General features: G+C 37.3%; 1 protein-coding gene across 12 annotated transcripts in view; it reads left to right on the top strand.

Moving 5' to 3' along the window:
* Positions 1 to 290: 290 nt before the first annotated feature.
* cep170aa (centrosomal protein 170Aa) overlaps positions 291 to 10073 on the top strand; it is a 41061-nt gene continuing 31278 nt past the window's right edge. For all 12 annotated transcript variants that reach the window (XM_007551201.2, XM_007551199.2, XM_016671012.1 and 9 more), the window contains exon 1: positions 291 to 404. The gene's annotated coding sequence lies outside the window, so the exon portion shown is untranslated. The remainder of the gene's footprint in view (positions 405 to 10073) is intronic.

The raw sequence follows: 10073 nt of genomic DNA, 5'->3' as shown, positions 1-10073 counted from the left end.
GCCTCAAAATATAAAATACTTATACAAATTAAACCCAAAGTAGGTTATTATACACAAAACATATTCTTTGAAATTTAGTTGAGCTTTATGAAATCTTTTTCGTATTTGTGAAAAGAATAAAAGTGTATTTTCTAATGTTTGGGTGCAATGGCAATACCAGAGTAAAAAACAGGGGAGAAAAAGGGGGCATTGTGCAGATTGATAACTCTCTATTATTTGCTTTTAGGTTTTATTTTGAAAGTAGTGACCGGAAACAGTGTTTAGTCTCTCCTGCATTTTGATGCGCCCGCCGTTATTTTCAGGGGAGTAGCTTATTGCTGAGCAACGGAGGAAGAGAAGGCCAGCGCACTCAGGGCTGGGCTCTACACACACCTTCAACAGCGACTAGCAGCTAAAGGAAAAGGGTAAGTGAAGCGTAGACTTGACTTTTACTCAGAAAACAGTACAATAAACAGCTTTAAAATGGCTTTTAGCTTTAAAGTTTACCGTTACTCACGTGGAGTTTACGACCGAGAGGGGAAAAAAAGGAGAAAGAGTCGATTTTCAGCTTTTCTTCTGCACATCTCCTGATTTCAGAGGATTCTCCGTGTCAATTGAAAATTCCCGGAGTTGACACGCTGTAAACTTACTTACTTTAAAGCTTTGTGGAAATGGGTGCTCGAATATAATTAGGAAGCTTGAGAAATATCCTTTAAAAATGCTGCTGGTCTGACTCCCTGTCGGCTAACTGGCTGGATGGCTCCCTGCTCCACCTTTGTTAAGCGACCCAGTCTCCCCCCCTCTTACAAACACAATTATTTTCTGTCGTTTCTTTTATTCTGATGAATATTATAATCTTCAACCACTGTTTTCCCGAGTTACATCCTTCAGAAGGCGCTCGGAGGGTCACCGAGACAAGATGCACGTCAATGAAGGTCGTTCACATGGATCGCTTTGTTTATGTTTTTGCAACCAGATAGCTGTCTTCGAGTCTGTATGCTTTCAATGTGCATTACTAGGGGAAATCTTATTAGTTCGTTCAATATGAACGAACTAAATCGCAGAATGTGTCCCGATGTCGGAGCCCCTCCTCCTCCTCTAATGTAGTGGCTTTGTTTTCGTGGGGCAGATGTAGATGGCCTACATACATCCCTCTCTTTGTGTTCAGTTAGTTTTTTTGCAGCCATCATCACATCTCCAAAAATAAATAAACTAAATAAAACAAACTACTTTGGTAATTAATTGTAATAATTGATTATTTTAGTGTATTGCTGTCCTAATAAATATGCTTTTAGTTATAGTTTCTTTCACATTGTTGTGAATTTTGTGCAGATAATAAAACGTGCAAAAAGAAAAATCAATTAAAGGCCTGTCATTAAAGTTAGCTGTTTGCATATTATGTTCAGAGCTGTATTCATATCAGAGAGTTTGAATACTTCTCACCCCTGTGCTTCAAGGTTTCAAATGTTTTGGCTGTGAGCCAGTTTGGGCCGGTATCAGATTCTCCAGCACGATAAAAATATCACTGTTTCAGGATATCAAACTAGAATTCAAAGAAAAATCTATAATATGGCCTCATAGCTATTGGTTAAAAAAAAGAAAAGCAATCCTTTTCATAGAGCTGCTAAACTACTACAACATATTAATTGAGTGGCACATTTTAGGTAGACAAATGCAGTGATATTGGTGAATGTTATGATGTCAGTGTGACTTACAGTAATTAAACAAGAAATTAAATTCCTCTTAGACTTCACAGCAAAGATAGGATCTGGACAGTGTGTAGTCTACCCAGCTAGTGAAAAAAAATTTGTTCATTATTTCATTTCCACAATAGAGTTTTTTGTTTTTTCTTCTTCTTCTTGGAAAAAGTTATTTTTAGCATTTTCAATCTTTGTGGACATTTGTTTAGTCTCTTTACATTTTTAAAAATCTTACACGTTGCATTAAACAGAAAATGTCACCAAATATCTCAGACATAGATAGTCTGAAGAATGGTACTTAAATTTACAATTATTACTGTTCCCAGCTGGAGTTTTTTTTTGTGATTCAACACTTATTTATTATTTTTGCTTTAATTTAGGTAAAATATGAAATAACATAAAAAAGATAAAAATATTTAGAACTTCCTTTTTTTTTGTTTTTAGTACTAACATCAAATTTACCTGATATGCACAGTGGAAACTGTAGAAGCTAACATTCACAGTGTTTGTCTTGGTTTGGGTACAACCAATCAGAGGCAAGGAAATTAATTCTGCTCTTGGATTGGTTGTTTTGCAAACACCAGCCAACAGCGTGTCAAATATGACCATTACACAACTACCCAATCTATATCATCCTCCTATGAGGCATTTTTATTCGAATATTTTACATAAGCTAAAAAATAATGCACACATAGACTGGTTTCTCCACAAATAAGTTTATAGTTGTAGGGAACTTGCTCAAATTTATAAGTTAAATATAGTTTTTAAAACAATTAAATGTTGTTATTTTGTGGCAGTTTATGCATATGTTTAAAAAAGCTCTGAAAAAGATGTAAAAGCTTCAAAAATAATTCACTGAAACTTGTAGGAACCCTAATCCAGTGAGATCTCTCGTCACTCTGTCTTACGTTTCTACAAAATAAGTTTGAACTATTGGCATGGTATGACAGAAAACTTTGTTTTGAAACTACAAAACCTTCCTGGTGCATACGCTACCATGCAGGCTGCTTCAGCTGCTCTCTCCTTTATATATTCTCTTTTGCTCTGCCTTTTCCCTCCTCCTGAGAACCCTCTGTGTAAATGTGGCTGCTGGCTGGCCTTTTTGCTCCGAAGGCCTCCGCATTTAAAAGGAAAACTGTGTCAGTGTCACAGGACTGTAGCTGCAGTCTCAAAGAGGAAGCAGCCTGACCTCAGCCTATGTGGCCATTACCCAGTTACACTGAATCCCAGCTAGCATACAGAACAAATGTCAATTATTTTCCCTCTGTAAAGCTTCATGTCTGTCGCTTGTTTTCCCTGAAAACTGGAAATCTCATGATGATGATGATTATGATGACGATGTGCAGCATAATAATGTTGAACAAATGTGTCTTTTTACTGGTCCTCACTTGCTTAGATCTGTTGACCACAGAGCTGTGTTTTTGTGTGCATCTCTGCTCTGGAGTGTAGTTAGGACGTCTTTGGGGACTGTCGTCCGGCCTGCCCATGGCTATTGTGTATAGTAGGAAGTTTAGGAAGTGAATTCATTTTGCTTCAGTGGCAAGGGAAGCATTACTTGTGACTGAAAACAATTTAGCTTGGGACTTAACATGCGACTCTGATCCATTTGTTTCAAGGCATTTTTTTAAACGCGTTGTAGCAGAGAGTCCTTGGCTAAAAATATCAGTAAATCTCATTTCTGTAATCTGCCAGAGTGGAAACATTAATAAGGTTATGGGAGTCAGGTAGCCTGCTGGTACTGCTGGATGTGTGCAGACACACTCAAGAGAATAAAGACTGGTCAGTAGACAAGCCTTAAGTTATAAAGCGGTAATGAGTAAATAAGAAAACAAGAAGAGAGTTTAAAGTTCTTTATACACACGATGACCAATCTCTCCCTTGTTATTGAACGTCTGGGGTGTGTCAGAGTTTTTCTTTTCCGAGATTTAATTATTTAGAAATGGAGGAAAAAACAAAACCAGAATAAAAGCGAACTACTCTTCACATCTGTTTCGGGGTGTAACAGCCTCTACTCCCCTCTGCGTTCCCTTTATTACGTGCTGTGCTTTCCACAGCAGATATCGATCTTCATTTCTGCAGCTTCTATTCCCATCTTCCTCTCTGCCAACCCCTGATTGTCCTGTTATGCTAACATTTCTGTTTTGATATTTCTTTTCTTCTCCTTCCTCCTAAGTGGCAGTGTGGTTTTCAGTATGAGAGAGTTGACTATTTTTATCCGGTGCCAAGGCTATTGCTCTGGGTGGTAAAAATGTAGGAGCCATAATCAACTTTTGGCTGAGGCAGTCAAAGACTAATGTTTCTGTAAAAGCGCCACGGGTCAGTCATTATCAACTCAGCAGGAGCACTGCAGGGCCACAAGAGCACCCAGCACAGCAAATCGTCTAATGTAGCGTCACAATCCTATTCGTAGTATGTTTAAATTTGATTTTATATACAATACATATGTAATGCAAACCAACAGATTACTAACAATGAGTTAAGATAGAAGGGGGTTGCACATCAAAGTTTTTTTTTTTAACCACACACATTGGAAACGCTCATAAGGATGAGTTTCCAAAAATGAAAGTTAAAAAAAAATGCTGGAGTTACATTTTTTTGGGGTCATCTGTTCAGGCTCTCTAACAGCAAATTCTTGGACAAGTTGGGTGAGTGGTGATCTTACTGAAGCCATTTACTGACCTAGGAAGATTGTCATTAAAGTCTGTGTGACTTTAATGACTTGTTCTCTTGTCTTGCCCATGTTGAAGAGTGGTTTAGAGAAATCGGCATCTGTGTCATGTCATATTTACATATGTTTCAATCTAACAAGGACATCATGCATAACTAATTAAAAAATACTGTAAGCTGCTGAAAAAAACAAAATATGAAGAAAACCAATGTTTTGATTACCTATAATGTTACTAGTTGTGGCACTGGTATTAAAAAAAGAAGCTGGATTTGTCTACATTTTTTTGTCAAAATGGGCAGCCACAACAAAGAGATTTATTCAGGGGTTAAAAATAACTATTGTTTATCACTTTAGTAATTTGAAGGTGTTGTTTTACCCCAAATATTCTTTACCCTTTGTGTGGTTTTAGTAAAGAAATCGTATCCTTGAGTATGTTTTTCAGAGAAGCATTAAGCACACACCCTTCAGAGAAAGAATCACATGAAGAGAAAAAGACTTTGCTGCAGGACATTTGCCTCATTATTCTCATGGAATATTAATAACATAATTTTTATGAGAGCTTCATCATCACGAGTGCCTGTTTGTGCGGGTAGCTGCTCCACTGAAAATGTTTAAAAGAAAAGTACTTTTTATTTTTACTTTCATTTTGCTTGAATGTGTAGTACATTTTGGATAATATTCCTGTACGGTCCTCAGGATCCACGGAGTGTAAACCGGTGTTTGTGGGTCTGCAGGGCAGTCTGAACACATGGATCTCAGAGCATGTGGCGGGTTTATGTCTTAAGGCAGTGGGAGGGTCGGAAGGGGGTTGCTGGATTGTGTTTGGTAATAACAATGGAGCAGGCAGGACTGATGCCGGCTAAATGGAGGTGTTTGCTGATTTGTTGTCGCTTGCCAACTGTTCATGTGATACCGCTTTTCTGCACCATATGCTCTGTTCTGCTGCATTAGTCTTTTTTTTTTCTTCTTTTTTTTTTTTACTAACATGCTGGATTTAATAGCCACGCTAACACACATAAAGCTATATATACTCTTGTGTAGCCAAGGGTTAAGACACTCCTGGTTTGATCCTGACAGCATAATGATTTATTAGCTCTCTCCATAGTAGTTCAGTCCAGTCGCAGGAGATAAATGTTGGTGCATAGTTGTGGTGTAGCTGCAGAAATAAGGATGAATTCTGAAATAAAGGTTCTGTAGAATCAACAACTATCTTCATACTCTTGGTTTTGTTTTGAAGTGTTATGATTTAGTGGTGGCATTTGACCTCCTTTACATCCAGATTTAGAAAATCACATCACTTGCAACATGAGCGACTTCAACCGAGGAGGAAGGTGGTCTCTTCCTCATCTGACAGCCTCTTATTATTTGTTGTTATATTTTCACACACTAAACTTATTGAGGAGAAATAGGCAAACAGTGCAGTTTGTTTTTTCTGCCATCGATTTTATGTGTAAACTCCAAATGGATTTGCTTTTGCTTAATCCTTCTTCAGTTTTTCATACTAAAGATGTATTTGGAAGCTGGATGGGATCCTTACTCAGGATATACACCGTCAAACTGCATTTATAATTTGTAATTGAGTGTGATTATGAATTTAACGTAAAGATGTCCTCTTCATGGAGTGTAATAGTTATGTGTTTAAAAACTAGAACTGATTACGTGAGGAGGAATTAATACAGATTCACCAGGTATTGGATTTGATTGGGAAAATCTTTTTTTTCATTAACCACTAGGCAGCACTCCCTTTTGTGCATTCTTAAAATGAGGTGGTAAATAACACATATTGCCTTCTTTGTTATCACTTTAAGCAAGACCTTTGTAACTTGCAGATTCAGAGTTTATTAACACTTTCCTAACATATGTTAAAGGGGGAGTATTATGTAAAATTGTCTTTTTTGAGCTATACATCATGTTATTTTATTCCCTCATCAAAAATACACCTGGAGTATTGCTTTGGTTCTTTCAAGCATGTTTGAGAAATCCTTTAATCTTCCGCCTCACAAAGCACCTCTCCTCCCCGACTCCCCACCCATTTCCTTCAGACTAGCCCGCAGCAATTAGCAAACACCTGGTGTAACTGCACATCTGCTGAGCTCCTTGTATGAGCTACGTCTCAGTGCAGCGCTGGTTAAAACGTTGTTAAAGGGTCAATGGAGGAGCGATGTTGTTGTTCCTGAAAGTAGAGTATCAGAAAGAGCACGAGTTTTTGACAGAGACAGAGGCCCAATTACAAAACATTAAATTATTATGCTAAATTTATTTTAAGTCATATTTGATATATATAAAATTTTTATAACAGATGCAGGCAACATAGTTAAATTTTTTCCTTGGTGGTACATTTGTAGACTTTAGCACTCACTTTATTGTCATGTATATTGTAGGTCTGTATTTCCTGTTGCCTCTGTGAAATTGTTTTTTTTTTTTAACCAGCAACATACAAAAACTTAATAGGTGAATGCAATATTACCTCATAAGGCATTGATGCATCAATACCAGCAACTACCAGCACACTAAATTGAAAAAATGTAGCCTGGTAAGTACCTGGTTCAGATCATTGAAAAGCTCTGACCAGTATTTCTTTGTCTCATTCAAAGAGGAACAATAGGTGCTGTACACTTTCATGTCTGTAAATCTGTAGAAGAGCCGCGGGGGACGGGAGAAGCCTTTGTCTGTCCGTCTCCCTGCCCAGAGTTCACTGTCTTACTGTAAATCTGTTCTCTTGATTGTACTTTGAAACCCTCCGGGTGTGTAGATGTTCTTGTAAGGTCACAGGATTGGTCCCTTGCCTATTACTTATTGATTTCATTCTGAAAATGCTTGTCTGACTGGCCTAACATCAGTGACGCTGAGGGAAAAGGGCAGACTGATGGGGAGCTCTTTGTCTTTTCACTTTTCAGTAGTGACCAATCATTTGGCTGAAATCTGCCAATTTCCCCACAGGGGTACGTTAAGCACACAAAAAAAGAATCACTTTTTCCCAGTTCATAAACTCATCAACAAACATCTTTTGCACTTTCTGCTTTTGAGCTTGATTAGATATCAGATCAAGTTAAGGACATACTCTTTAAAGTATCAGCATAAATAAGCCAATAAGGATTGTTTACTGTCACTGAACTGAAATTGAATTGAATAGTAATAACTTTATGTGGTCACCTCAATAAAAACACCTGCAATACACAAAGTATGTCTTATTGTCTTGTGGGAGAAGATGTGAATCGGCAGGTCTGACCTCAGTGAAAGACAGAAGTTGGTATCGGTCAGCAAAATGACTTCCACACATTCTTGAAAAGCCTGGAAAACTATTGAATTTGATTTAATCATTTTATATTTTAGATAAATATAGAAATGACATTAAGGATATGGAAATATTTAGCATTTTCCAGATCCATCCTCTCATTTTATTATTTAAAGCTTAGATTGCTTAGCATTAGATGTCGAGATTTTTTGTTTCTTTAGTAAATGAAGCCAATTCACTTGGTCACTTTGTGAATTTTTTTACTCTGTTTTTTAATCAAAATTTTAAATATAATGTCTTCTTAAATGGGAAATATTAAGTACAAAGTATTTTCTTTTTTTTTAGCCATGCATTTTTTTTGTTGTTGTCCTGTCAACAAATATCAAATATATAATAGACATATCAAGAAACCACGTTTATTTTACCATTAAATGTTCCCATTGTCCAGAAGCTTTGTGTCGACCACAACATTTTCTACTTCCATAGGTACAGTAACTGTTGCAGTAGTAAAAACAGAAATAATTTCCTTTTGGCATGTATAGTTAGTTCCATTTGAAGAGACCATTAGCCACAAAAAGCATAATTAATTTAAACAAAAGTATTTTCAGTTTGATTCCCACGGAGGTTTGTTTTTGTTTACTCAACGAGTTGTGATATGTGACAGATTACAGTAATTATCCCCGCAAATACCTATTTTAAATTTAGAATTAACAAAGTGGGCTTATTGTCACTACAGTGAGATGTTTCCATGCAGACAGCCAACCCCACCCTGACTGGGGCTGAGCATGGCTCTCATCATAAGACCAAGTGGAAATGAGTGTGACGAGAGGATGAGCCGTGTCTTTCTCTCTCTGCGCTCTGTGGACGCATCTGTGTGTCCGTTCATCCTGGTCTGTGATCTGAGTCTCGCTGCGGCAACCGGAGGGTTAATAGGAAACAGCAGATGAGTGCCTGCAACCGTTACCCAGCTGTTGCATCATGCTGGGATCCCAACTCCCGCCAGATGCTACGTGGAAAGCTGCAGCCCTGCGTTGCAGTCGATGACTGTAAATATGGACGTCACTTCCTGTTTTCCACTTGGTGGTTATGATTGGCTGCTTTAGAATGGAGGGAAGAGATTCAAAAAGTAAAAAAAAAAATAAAAAACAGATGGGTGTTTATATAACTTGACACTAAACAACGGAAATACAGCTGGAAGTGTGATTAGTCGGGGTTGATAAAGGATTATTCCCCTCTGCTTCTCTTCACTTAACAAGTGGTCAAGATTCTTATGCGCTCTTATATTTTAAATTGTATTTCTACTTAACATCCAATTTAGTTATGAAAGCACAATCTTTCTGTAGTTGTTGCCTTTTTAAAAATAAATGTTTAGCTGTATTTAAGAACAGTTTCTGGTCACAGGCAGTGGATCAAAAGATGAGTGTCCTCAACTAGAAGTGTTTTACATTCTTCCTGTCTCTCCGCTGCTATCTCTTCAGCACAAAGAATTCAGTCATCTTGGAATAATCCTGCTCTTTCATTCCTCATCACTGAGTGTTCGAGTGTGTGGGGAGATAGTATTAGTGCAGTTCTGGGGGCTGGTAAATTCCTCCCAATAACATGAAGTCACTGTTTCTCTTTATTATCGCCTGCAAGAATCCTGCTGAAGCAGCGTGATAAGTTGCATGTTTTTTGCTTCTTTTTGTTTTTTCCCTGCATATAGAGCCCTTCACATCTACTGATGCTCGTGATAAAGATGCTTAACAGCATAATCTCACACAGAAAAATGTGCAGTTTTTTTTTTTTTTTTTCATTTAAATATATGTCAGTTTAGTCCCAAGTTAAGAAATAGTTTCTTTCAGAATCACTTTGGACACAGTTGGAAGATAGCGACCCTAATAATTCAACTGAAACTTTATACATTTATGTTTCATTTATTTCTTTGGATTGATGAAACATAATAATTTATAATAACTAGACCCCATCGACATTCCAGTCAGTCTGGGAGGAATGCTAAGTAAAAAGCTACTCGGACTTTAACTGGGACCAGACGCTTTGGTCAGATGAGATGCAGATTTCAATTTTTCAGGTACGTTTATGTGATGATGACTCTGTGGGCTTTTCCTCAACCAAAGGTGCTTGGAACCTTGTAGATTCTTGAATTTATGGCATCACAAATTTTGACATCTTAGTAAATTTTAAATAAAATTTGGTGGCCCCAACCAACAGCCAATGGTAGCACAATAAGAAATCGAAGCATAGGGCCATATCAACACAATGGTGGGGTTAATAAAACAATTAAGAGGAATTAAAAACCCAATTAAGCCTTGTGGTTTTGTACATAGTGCAGTGGAATATTGCCACAGCAACTTATTTTTAGGCATTTTAAACATCTTATTTGTGGTGAGTATTGCATTTTCTATTTACAATATTTGGGAGAATATACTCCCACATAATGTTGACCCCAAATCTTAATATACTGATTTGGGGTCAACATTTAGTTTTGCATCAC

Source organism: Poecilia formosa, unplaced genomic scaffold (assembly GCF_000485575.1).
Source record: "Poecilia formosa unplaced genomic scaffold, Poecilia_formosa-5.1.2 Scaffold40, whole genome shotgun sequence".
Classification (NCBI taxonomy): Eukaryota; Metazoa; Chordata; class Actinopteri; order Cyprinodontiformes; family Poeciliidae; genus Poecilia; species Poecilia formosa.
This window is presented reverse-complemented; position numbering and strand designations above follow the sequence as displayed.